The sequence below is a fragment of the Agelaius phoeniceus genome, chromosome 5 (assembly GCF_051311805.1).
Source record: "Agelaius phoeniceus isolate bAgePho1 chromosome 5, bAgePho1.hap1, whole genome shotgun sequence".
NCBI classification, from domain to species: Eukaryota; Metazoa; Chordata; class Aves; order Passeriformes; family Icteridae; genus Agelaius; species Agelaius phoeniceus.
The window spans coordinates 59,296,864-59,310,024 of record NC_135269.1 but is presented as its reverse complement, the minus strand read 5'-3'; the positions used below and the strand labels follow the sequence as shown (position 1 = coordinate 59,310,024).

Sequence of the window (13,161 nt, the reverse complement as noted above, 5' to 3'; positions counted from 1 at the left end):
TGACAATACAGTACATCAAAGTAATGTCTTATACCAGGAAAACTGAAAATCAGAGGACTATTAATTAAGAAAACCTGGATATTGAATACATTTAATTTACTTCAACACACTTCTCTACATCCAGAGACTACCAAAGAGGTGCAAAACATGAGTCCTAGGAATTATAGAATCAAAATCACAGGCCAAAAAGGGGCAAGAAGTCATATCCTTGTCCCAAAGAATTAACTAGATCAGTAAACTTGTCTAACCACATGCTCAAATAAGTGTAATTTGCTCTAAGATCTGAAATTAAAGATGTATTAAAAGGCTCAAATTATACTTCATATATTTAAGTTGCACTACTGAACATTTGAGATCAAAGACAAAAGAATGGTACAGGAAAAAGATTTTTTTTTTTCCTTTTTAATTACAGAATCATCACAAAAATCATTACCATCATGGAAATGACCATCAGCCAGGTAGCCAGAGATTACTGGGCTGGACTGGCAATTGCAGCAATAAAATCTATCCAAATTCAGCTTTTCTCAATGATTTTTTCCCTCCTTTTTTATCTTCCTGGATTTAAATTAATCCAATTCTCCATGTCCAGGTAGCCTAGACCTTTACACTACTGCTTATCACCCAAATAATGCAGGACTACTCTCATTTACACCATTCCCAACATTTAGCTTAATGAAACAGGTTTTCCACTGTTTTTTTGGAAAGATCAAATAAAAATAACAAAATAATGGCCAAGGCATTTCACACAGTATCAGATTCTTCCTTCATAAGATGATGTTTCACTCTTTCCATTTATAACCAGTCCTCTGTGACTTCCTAATAAAGTTATCTTCCTTTTAGTCCTCACAGTAAGTTTATTAAGGCAAAGACTTAAACATTTTAACTAAGCTAACTGAACTTTTAAATCTTTGCCAAATAACCTTTCACTTTAGTACCTATTTATTTTTGTTTATTCCTAATAAACTAATCTAATTCTCAGATGAATTTCAGCAATGACATATTCACAACTGAACCCAAAATTCCAAGTGAATCATTTCACAGCTATGTAGAGAACATCTCTGTACCTGCACATGAAAAATATCATATAAGAAATAAAAACAAAAAGCTTACTGAAATACTGCATAAAGCTCAGTAAAGGCATAAAGGAAATCATCTCTCTTAACGGTACAGTATGTCAAATAGGTTTTAGTCTACTAAGAATAGGCCTGCAAATGCTTTTCCCTGCATGCATTTGTTTAAAAATGGATCAGGGGGGTCAAAGTTCAGCTGAGCAGCAGGACAGCACAGGGGATTCATGAAGCCCTGTGTGCTGGTGTGGTTACAGAGCTGCTTTTGCCACGGGCCAGAGCAGCCACACTTCGCCCTTATTTCCATGCAACTTTTTGCTGTTACTAAGCTGCATCTCTACAGGTGGTCTGGCATATGAACCCATTAAAACTAATACTGAACTCCCAACAAGTTCCAATAAGCAAGTGTCTTGAATGGGAAGGCTAATTTTCTGAATCCTTTCTTTTAGCTGCACAGGAAAAAAAAAAAAAAGAGGAAAACACTATCACAGATTCATTCTACTGCCATAGGAAATGCAGAAGAAGTTTCTTGGCAACATGAGATTAAAAAAAGGTGCAAATATTACCAAATATTTATATATTCCACAAACACAAGAACTGCTGTGTGGTTCACTTATGGCATAAAGTCATAATCTGGAAGCCCAGACTGCCTAAACAAAACAAAATTAAAATATGGTCATGATCTCCTAAATCCACAGAAAATCTGAGGAAGATTACTAAAAAAGATACCATTTCTTCCTGTTGTGTTTCATTTCAAAATCTAAATTAAGTCACTTCACGTGCTAAAAATTTAATCCTTCTGATGGTTTCAAGAAAAGAACAGAAAGACCTTGCTGCTCTGGCTTCTCCAAAAACCTCCATCTGTGTCTCCGACTGGCAGCCACCTCCTGCCAATCTGTTAAAATCTGCAACTTTGCTCCAGATTTTCCGCAGTCCTAACAAAATATTTTGGGACAGTGCATTTCAGCAGGACTTCAAAACAGTGGGCCTTCCTGTAGGTTCAGTGGCTACTACTGTAGATGCTCCTAGCTGCTATTCTAACAGTAAGGAAGCTCTAGCAATTAGACAGTTTGAAAAGAAAGGCAGTTTTCATAAGGACAGCAGGTCTATGTCAGAAACACCTGCAAGTGCTTTCCTGCCATTCTTATGTGAGAGCAGAGGCTGCAACACAGGCAGGGTATGTACTTTTTGATAGTTTTTGTCACCTACGCTGACAATATAATATGAGAAATCTCTACAGTTTTGTACTCTCAAGAGTGATGTTGCTCCCCTGGAGAGCACATGAAACCAAGAAGAAGGACAGTTGATGTAAGAGCAGCCAGATCATACCCAAAATACCTGTGCATTTAAGATCTGATCGATTTAAAATATTGCAGAGGAACTCACATATTTCAGTCAGTTTTAGTTAGTACAGAAACCCTGTCAAGTGAACACAACAAAAATGCTATGGGTTATTAACTCAGGGAGTAGCAAATGTAGAATTTTGTTTCAGGCACTTACTCATGTGATCGTTTTTCTATTTCTTGCCATGCACAGTCAGTCAGTAACACTGTGGTCATGATCAGAGGTGAGTGGGACACGGGCTGTAAGGAACTTGTGTCTACTCATCAGGAATTAACCAAAAACAATGGCTCACCCCTCAGCTAGCACAGACTCTGGGGACTGGTGTCCAATTTAAAGCATGTCAGCTTTCCATCTGCTTTAACCTTAAAGCTCTGCAGTAAAACTATTACTGTATTAACTCTAAAAGATTTAGTGAGTATGTATTTATACCTGACATCTCTCCCTTAAGAGCTTTTAAAAGCCTATGTATAACATTTTGTTGGGAAGATTTGTGTTTTTAACAAATTAGAATCTAAGTATCCTGTACCACCATGTGCCAGGGCTGGAGCAGCCACCAAGGCTCCCAGCAGCACCACAGGCTGCTCCAGCCACTTCTCAGCACAGCCAGGGAGCAAATTAGAGGAGGGAGCTACAATCCTATAAACATTCCTTTACCTCTCATCCCTCTGATAATTCTACCTCTTTATATAGGTTTGAGAACATAAAGGCAAATCCTTAACTCTCATTGGGTGTTAGTATTGCTTCCCTTCTATCACACCCAAATAAACTTGGAAAGCACAGCTGGAACTTACTTTCTAAGAACTTTAAATACAGACTGCCTGCTGAATCATTTTCTTGAACAAAAATACTGTATGTCAAGGCAGAATGCACTAAGAACGAGCAAGAAATGACATATATAATCTACTTCAGCCTACCAAGGCTGTACTTTTTAATAAAAAAAGTATTTTTGTTACTAAAATATTGAATTTTCTTGATTTACTAAACTTGAACAACTATTCTAATCTATTGGTTAAGATACTGCTTGAAAATGCATTTTTTAAAGCAGTATTTCCCAGATAGTTATGTAAGAGCAGTTTCGTAGTCAGACAAATCCAATATGCAGATAGAACATTAGGCAGAAAAACAGTACTTTGAGCAACTCAGTTAGCTCTCCTTAATCTAAATGACTCACCAACACAGATTCTTTCTAATATGTGATCTCATTTTTTAACCTCAAATATTCTTTGTGATAATACAGAATCAAGATTAGAAATTGCATCTTTCTGTAAGGATTGAAATACGTTTTAGAACAGAGATAACTATGATGCTAGCACCCTTATGAGCTCCCCAAAAACTGTATTACACTCTTTATACAGACTGAATTGATTCTGAGCTTTTGCTAGAAATTAGAGAATCAACAGAAGACTACTGAGAACAATCAGGTGCACTAACAAAGAGGAAAACAAAAGACAGTAATAAACCAACGTGATTAAGCTGCATGACTCAAGAGGCTACTTGAGTCAAAAGAGAAACCCTTCTGTGCTCTGAGAACCAACCTCAGCGACACTAATAAAGAGGGGGAAAAAAAGGAAATTAGAACATCCAAAGTGCATTCCCCAGGAGCAAACACTTAAGGTCTGCAGATACATAACTCCCTTCAAATGCAAGAATCCAATGACAAATTAAGAGGCATTCCATGGAAGACTGGGAATGGGGAGAGGGGTATTAATGGAAAATAACCCATTCCTGAAATTTTAAATAAAATCACAGAATAATAAAATCACAGATCTTTGTTTCCCTGTTGGAGGGAGGTTTGAGGTCTATTTCTCTTGCACTGGTCATTTGTTTTACTTGATTCTGCAGTCTTAGTTGCAGATAATGTTGGTGATATCTGTACCCTAAGAGTACACTGCTATTTTTCCATAGTGAAGAAAAATTACAATTTTTGAAGAAATTACTAATTTAAATTCCAAAAAGTCAACAGATCTAAATGATACCCAAGAGTTCTGCTGGAATTTTAGTATGCAGAAGATGACAGGCTACATGATTTATCAAGAACTATTATAGAAGACTCATGTGTGCATTGGTAGAAGAAGTTCATGAAACTGAACCTAAACTGCTATTGGGAATATTTGTTTCTGTTATCTTCCATGGTCTTAAGGGAAACATTAGTTACAGCAGTAGCTACTGGACAGGAAGGACACCTTGTTTGCCTCACTGTATCTGAACCAGCAACCCAGGATGCTGCTGGGCTGGAATATGTCAACTGGTTTTTTTTGGCAATGCAGTGAATTTAAAATCAAAGCCCTGAGAAGAGAGCCTGAGATCCCAATAGTTCAGCAGCAGACCAATGCTCACCCTTTGGTGAAAACAACCTGGGGTTTTACATTATATCTCTAGTCTCTAGGTGGAATAAGCAAACACCTTACCTTAAAGAGCAGCGGTCTGCTGCTTGGAGACAAATTTGCCACAATAGATGCATACAGAGCAGGTGGGGAATAGCAAGAGCAGGCAAATTTCTAAGTGTTCAAACTGGAATCTGATGCTTCCAAAAAGTACCTCTGCTTATGTTCTGTTTTAACCAGACTAATTCTCCACTTAAGCAGAAATGACTGCCCCACACTCTGCACCAGGCACCAAAGTACTTGCTGAAGCAAGCCTCATATTAAGCCTTTAAATCAAGTGAAAGCCATTCCACTACTGGTACTATTGAACAATATCTTACAGCTATCTTATGCAACTTGAGCTCTTCAGAAAAAGATGTTAATTCCTATCAAAACTGCATAGATTACAATGCCTTGTGAAGTGTTCAAAATAAGAATGTAATTGCCCTATACTGGGTATGCCCTATACTGGCCATACACAATGTCATATATTTTGAATATACTTTAAAATTATTCATTTTGAATATTAAATTATTAATTTTGAGGGGCTTCCTGCAGGTATTAATAATTCATTATTAAAGAGGAAAAAATTATTTTACTAAAATAACCAGTTATTTACAAAACTCTTGGTATCTTTCTTTCCTTTTCCTATATGGCAAAATTCCTGCAAACCTTTCAACAGTGAAACAACAGAAAATAAAATCTTGTTGTGTCACTGGAGGGCCATTAAGCTCCTATGAAATTTGGTCCTTATTTAAGCAATTTCAACCATCTCAAAAATTCACTACTTGCATGCATAATACATAAGATTTCAGTTTTTAGCTGTTTGAACAACATTAAGTGAATGAAAACTGTCCTACTGGAGACAGAAACTGAGTGGGGCCCCTTGGCTCTCTATTTGTTTGTTTTCTCAGGCAGAACATTAACACACTCTTTCTGTTTAAGTCCAGAAAAGGAAATATTAGACAACCAGGTCTAGTCTGATAGATGTCCCTAGTGAAGGGGAACATGAAAAATAAATACAGAGCAAAGAACTTCTCAGCTCTTCATTTCAATCCAAGACTGGTTTCATTTTAAAGAAATCAGGTCAACAGTACCAAAACCAAACTGGTGGAAAGCATACCAGTCAAAGAAAGCAAAACTTTAACTGCTCGTTTAAACACAGACAATTATCTTGTACTGTAAAACAGACCTGTCATGCACATTATATCATTCTATAATGGTTTGGTCATTATATCATTCTATAATGGTTTGGCCTTTAAAAAAATGTAGTCCAACCCCTCTGCATGGGCACCTTCCATGATCTCACGTTGCTCAAAGCCCTGTTAAACCTGACTTCGAGCACTTCCAATGATGGAGCATCATCTCACCTGCTCAAAGCTTTACTTCAGAAGAAAATTGAGAATTCAACACTCTAATTCAGAGACCATGTAAATATTAAAAAATTGAACATTTTGTAGCATGTTAAAAAAAAAAAACAGGCAGTTTTAAGTGTAAAGGCAGGTTGGAATAAGAAAGAATGGGTTGTCAGCCCGCACTTGGAATCAGCTTTGTTTCCTCCAAAAGATTGTTCCTGTTTTTTTTTAATAGAATATGGTTTATGTTAAAATATTTAGTAGTGCTGTAATAATCATCTATGTCCAATCCTATCTACTACAGAGGAAGCCTGCTGCTTCTCTCCAGACTGCACGCAAAAATATAAAAAAACACACCCTGAATTGAGAACAATTATGGGGGAGCAGTGAGGAAGACTGACTAGCTATTTTTAAATTAAATTAAAGCTGCATTTAAGTTGTCTTGATGGAAGAGTTAATTCCTACTGCTCTCTGGGCTGGAAATCAGATGCCACGCAGGATCTGGAACTGATGGAAATGAGTTTGATATCTATTTTTATCATCATCACTGACTTAACAATGAGCACCAAATTTTGGAGACATTCCTGTGAAAATGCCATGATTCAGAAAATAGCTTAACACACCAAGACAAACACTACTTAGGTCTAATCACAAGTTATACCACACGACTCCCACGCTCACTTAGGCCTAAAGCAAGAGTTGTTGAACTCCTTTAAGGTTCCCCCTCCCACACACCATTAGATCTCCCCCATCCCTCCCCCTCACCCTTGAATACAGACTCACAACCTTACTTCACCACGACCTACTAAACCTGCTGCTTTCTATTGTGCCCTCCAAGGGGAGCAGGCAGCAGCCCCACATCCAGCTGGTGGCTGCTCAATGCCATTGTAGGAACCTGGGTGACAGGACAGAATTAACCCTCTGTGAGCTTATGGCTGACAGCAACTTGAGGAAGTGCTCAGCACCCTGGAGTGCAGGGCTGCCATCCTGAAGAACCATAGCAACCTTGAGGTAAGGACAGAAAAAAACATCATGAAGGTCAACAGAAGTGAGTTAAGCCCTGTTCACCTGGGATGGCACAGCCCTGTCCACACAAGCAGGTTGGGTGCTCACTGGCTGGAAAGAAGCTTTCAGAAACAGACCCAGTGGACAGAAAATTTAACTTAAACCAGCAGTACATCCTTGTGGCAGAGGCTGCCAGCTGTGTACTAGACTGGGTGTACCCAGCAGGTTGAGGGAAGTCATTAATCTCATTATCTGGCACTTGTAAGGCCACTGTACTCCACGCCTCCCAAGAAAACAGACATTGACAAATGAGTCCAACAGGGAACCACCACAACAGGGGACTGAAGCATGTGAGTGTGAGGAGAGGCTGAGGCAACTGAGTCCTTTAACCTTGAGCAGAAGTGGTTAAGAACAGATCCAAATGCATCTGCTGCTGCCTGACAGACAGACCTTTCTCAGAGGTGCACAAGAGGCAAGGGCTACAGGCTACAGCATGAGAAATTCTAGTTAGACATGGGGGCAGAACACTGTACTTTTGGTTCCCTACACCTTATCCATGGAGGATATTAACCTGCAGGAATGCACACATTGTATTTTAATAATAATTAAAATTGATAAACTGTGAAACATTAGGATCTAGAATTCTAAAAATCACTCTAAGTTTCTTAAAACAGGCTGGTTTGAGAAAATGCCCTCAAGAGCTCCCAAAACATTTTCAGCAACTAAAACTGCATTTTTTACTAAATTCTCTGTGATAAAATACTTACAAAGAACTGTAATATTCATGCCATTCATCAATAGCAGTTGGGTGGAACTGAAACCAATTTCACCCTAAGTATTCTATCAGAGCTATGGCCTAGAAATCAGAAAATATTCAAAAGAAAATTTCAAAATGGACTTTCAAAATTAAATTTATTCTGGCAAAAATGCAATACCTCTACAAGTCAATACTCCTCTTGGGCTTTTTTTGGAGCAATGTAAAAATAAAATATGTTGCCAGTAAAAATCTAGTTGTCCTATTTTGGTTTTGAACAGACTTCATAGCATCACAGATGCAAAGCAAATGTACAGCATGTGTGAAAGAGACAAAAACAGAAAGGGGGACAGAAAGGTAGAATATGGAACAGGAGAGAGATGTAGCCCAAGTGGGGCATTACAGAACAAATGAACTTCAGCTTTCAAAGAGTTGAGAATAACAGAATGATGAAAAATAACAGACAGAAAATTATGAAGGAATGTAGTGAAAGGATACAAATACAGAGCCGTTCATACGATTTGGTTTTAATTAATCTCTAAGAGTAATTTAGTGCCATCATATGCTTTCCACCTTGACAACTTCCTCCCCACCTAAGCCCACAACTTTGCACTGCTTGTTCATCAGCAAGGCCAATGGTAATGCTCAGTTCTGCTCATATTTCAGGAGAGCATCCAAAACTGGAAAACAAAAAGGTGAATAAAGCTTGTTTTTAATAAATTTCACGGAGACAAAAATCAGGATTTTTACTGTCCCGAAAATATTTCTTGAAATCTCAACAGGTGAACAATAAGCAATCATTGAAATGGAGCCTCATATCAGTATATAAAATGAAGCAGGATGAAAAGAATGTACTCTCATATTTATCAGAGATAATTGCATTGAAAATATATTGCAACTGCACCATAAACCCATGTAAAAGAATTATGCCCTTCCAAATGGAGTGGATGAAGTAAACCATCCCTTTTCTGAACTAGGAAATTGAGATAAGGACTCACCTAAATGAAGGTATGTGACTTGGGCTGTCTCTTGTTTGCCTAAGTTAGCATTGCAACTAAAGCCATGAAAGCCAGCAAAATAGTTATGAGCAGAGAGATGCAAAATATAACCTAAATTTACATGTTGGCCTGAAAACACCAGGCAGCTTTTACATCTTATTAATACATTATCGTTCAATAGCTAAGTAGAATTCCTCAATATAGAGCATTATGTAAACGTGTGATGATTCAGTTTCCATCAGTACTATCCCATGTTGCAATAGAACATGCAATGATAAAAGAAAATGAAGGAAAATGATGATGTGTCTCAAGAACCTTAGTCAGAAATAACTTCTTTCAAACATCCCACCAGTTGCGGAGAAGGCAAAGATGGCTGACTCTTCGCTGAATCACTGCCTTTGAAGGAGGGCAGGGGAGATTTTGATTAATTTGTGAATTTTAATTAATTATGTAAATGGCTATTGACCTAGTTTTTGAATACTTTACACCTGGATAAAGGTATACATGGACAGCTACAGACTTACAGGTCTACAAGTCTACAATTACCATCCTGAACTAGCTAGTTTGCATTAATTTTTTTTTCTTTTTGGTGAGATATATTGTACATTTTTTGAGTTTATATAATTATTTTTGCACTAATATGTGCATCCAAAAATGTAGATTGCCCATGAGAGAATACAGGTCATTTCTAACATACACTTGTAAATGCCAGGAGACACTTTAGAATCAGTAGTGCTACAGTGCTATATAATCAAAGTAATAAAAAAAAATCATCTTATCTTGGCCCCTGCATAAGGGGGAATACTACTTTTTTTCTTTACTACATATATATATAAGCTGCAATATTTCTTTCATATTTCTCTCTTCTTATGGGTCTCTCCTGCCTCTTTTCAACACCCACTATTCACCCTTTCATACTTACACCTTCAGGAAAACACTTCTGCAAAAGCAGAACTGCTTTTTCTTTAGTAACAGCTATGTTAACTCCCTCCGTACTCTAGAATATATGTAATTTTTCTCTTCAATAAATGCATATTTAATTCCTCCCACCCCTCACTTGTTGTATCATCAATAACTTCCCGCAACTGGCTGCAGATTTACCTGTTTTTAACATCTTTAGAGTCAACAGACGTTGCATAGGTTATAAATCACACAGTACATCGGATACTTTGTAGGAGAACAAAGTGAACCTTGTGTTATACAGAGTGTTCCTGTAGACAACTTGAACATAACAGCAAAATTTTAAAACCTCTTGAAATATATCTTATCTCCTACAGCAAATTCTTTTTTGATATTTAGAGATCAGCCTATGGCAGAAATCTGCCCAGTCTGCCAGAATTCTTGCCAATTCTTCTGGCAATAATAAAACTTAGCAACGGTACTAAAAAAAATAGGCAAGAAAATAATGTAAATAATGTTGTTTGAAAGCCAAACTGAACCAAACAGTGAAACTGTGTTCATATTCCAACACTTGCATTTGAAGTTAGACTGCACAGATGCCTGCCTTTTGACCTTTCAACAGGAATGACAGATTGACAGCAGTTGCCTCTGATGATTCTTTAATACCTTCTATTTTGTACAATTTGTATAGTGAAATTTAAAAAAAAAAAGTTTTAGAACCTTTCTTGTCCCCTCTACAACATTCATTGCAATTTGATAAAAAAGTTATCTAGATAGAAATTGATAAACTGTTACTCTCACCCTTAGCACTTAGTGTAATGTTTAGCTGTACCTGCTCTGAGAAGAACACTAGGAAGCTGAAGGAAATGTCCCATCCCTCCCACACCAGCTGCTCCACAGTGTTCCCGCAGCCTCCAATCCCTACACATCACGCACTCCAACCATCGCCCAGCTGCCAACGGCAGTGGAAGGAGCTGGAGCAGCCCACCTGCACAGCTGCTCCTCAAACATGGAACAAAAGGGAACAATCACCTACAGCACACTCCAGGACTGCTGCTACACAGCTGTGGCACAAACCTTTTCTGCTACCTGTCAAAGTTCTTTGGCAACCTAGAAGAATAGTACGATCCATCACTTAGTCTTTCACATACACTGACCATGATTTTCTACAAAAAACACATAGTGTTAAAATTAGGAAGCACATGCATGTATGAAGGTTTAAAATTACCACAGATTAAGATTTCACAAAAATGTACTTGTCTTCTCAAAATGACTAAATATCAGTGAAAACAGAGAAAGCAGCCATTGTTTTTATTCTATTATTTCAAAATGGATAAAAACGAAAAGCTAAGTCTTCTCTAATACAGTACTGATGACACATTTGAGTTCTACTATCATTAATGTCACAGAGACATAAAATTAAAAATCAGTATCTATTGTAGCCAAGTTCAAAGTAAAGAGCTAAATGCTAAAAATATAAATCCCTTTTTTTTTAAAGTTTGCATATCCAAGGAAGCAAACAATAAGTTCAGGCAAGTCTTTCAGTCATTAAAGGCACAAATTGTTAACAGATGGGGGAAAACATTTAATTTAGCAAGTAACTGTTATTAAATAAATAATGCGGATATTCTCTTTGTAGAATTTCATAATAATCTATGAGCCAATTCTTATTACCTACATTTGTCAGCCAATTGTATCTAATAATTAATACAAAAGAGTTGAATGGACAAAAAAATGTGCAGCTTGAAGAATAAAATATGTTTAGCAATTTAATACTTAAAAATAAAATTGAGAAAACAGAGATGCATTGTGTACTCTTATGATTCTATCATAATTTTTATTACAGTTCTAATTCTAAATAATATTTAGTCGGATAACAAATTCTTCTTAAGCCTTACAAAGCATATTTTGTGACATTTACTGCTGTTAGTTATGAATAATTTCACGATCAGGAAAGAAACAGAATCTTCTCTAAAGCATTAATACTGTTTAAATTAAACACCTTTTCTTTCAGGAGAAAAAAAAAACAGGGAAAAACCAATTTTTCAATAGCATATACTGAACATTCTAATAGGAACCCAGTCCTGAAGATATTATTACACTGCATCACAATTAAGATTCACATTTTTCCAACATCCAGAAAGTGTGTTTTGCCAAGCAAAAGAAAAAAAAAAAAGGCAAAAAAAATCAAAACCAGAAAATAACTTCAGAAGAAAATTAAATGAAGATTATCAAGGGTCTTCAAAATTAATGATATTGATATACTCAAAACTATTCATTATCGAAACTCTGAAAATCGAGAGGCAGCAGCAGTGAAGAGTCTTGACTGGAAACATGACAACACGTGCAATTCTAATATGTAAAACTTATTACTGTCAAATCCGTATCTCTGTGCTATCTCAGCCAGCAGTATATAATCTCCATTGACAGATCCTCGGAGAGAAGCTGCTGGATGAGCTGTGGTCGTGGCTCTTAGCTTCCATGACTTATTTCACCCTCAGCTCCTTAGCCAATCTCCAAGCTCCTTTCAGCATGGGGGGCAGAGCACAAAGCACGGACAACTTGGAGAGCAGACACTCCACAGAGCAACAGTTCAGGTTCAGCAATATTAGGAGCAACAAGTATTGTGAGTACTATCATGTTCAATAATCCTCACTTTCTGTTTCTTTTCCATTAATTACAAAATAACTCCTGGAACTCATGGAAACATTTCACAATCAGTGCTCCCCATGGCAACTGAAACATGCACTGCATGGGGCAGCAACTTTGGGCTGTGAACCTGCCACCTGACAGTTTCATTCAGTGCTTTTTTGGGCTTGTAATGGAAGAGGGTAACTGTTCATTGTGTTCCTCTGCTCCTCCTGCAGCATTCATGATTCCATGTACCTCCATCATAATTGCCCCTCAGCCATTTAAAGCTCATTTATAGGGGGTGGCCACTGACAGCTGACTGACATCTCCACCCTCACAGTATCACAGGAGCATTTGCCATGTATTCCTTCACTGGATAATCTTGGGGTTATCAAGTAATGGATTCACCTAACACTGTATAATTATGTCTCTGGCACAAGAATCCCAACAGAGAGTTACTGACAAACAGCAGGCACACTCCCTAACCACAGCAGAGCCAGTGCTGAGCCTAAGCCTGACCCCTCTGGGTACTTAATGACCCCAAATACCATGCAACAAAAAAAGTCTTAAGTTCTACCAACTGAGAAAAAGAAGCCCATGACCATTCTATCAAGTAAAACTTTTGATTCACTTAATTGATTTTATGACCTTCTTTGCTATTTTATTTGCAAATTAAGTATTTGAAAAAAGACTTTTTTGTTAGAAAAAAATACACAAGGAAAGTATTGCAAGATGAACATCTGT

General features: G+C 37.3%; 1 protein-coding gene across 1 annotated transcript in view; it reads right to left on the bottom strand.

The window, feature by feature from the left end:
- Nucleotides 1-13,161, bottom strand: part of COG5 (component of oligomeric golgi complex 5) — a 174,264-nt gene that overhangs the window by 102,507 nt on the left and 58,596 nt on the right. The window lies entirely within an intron of this gene.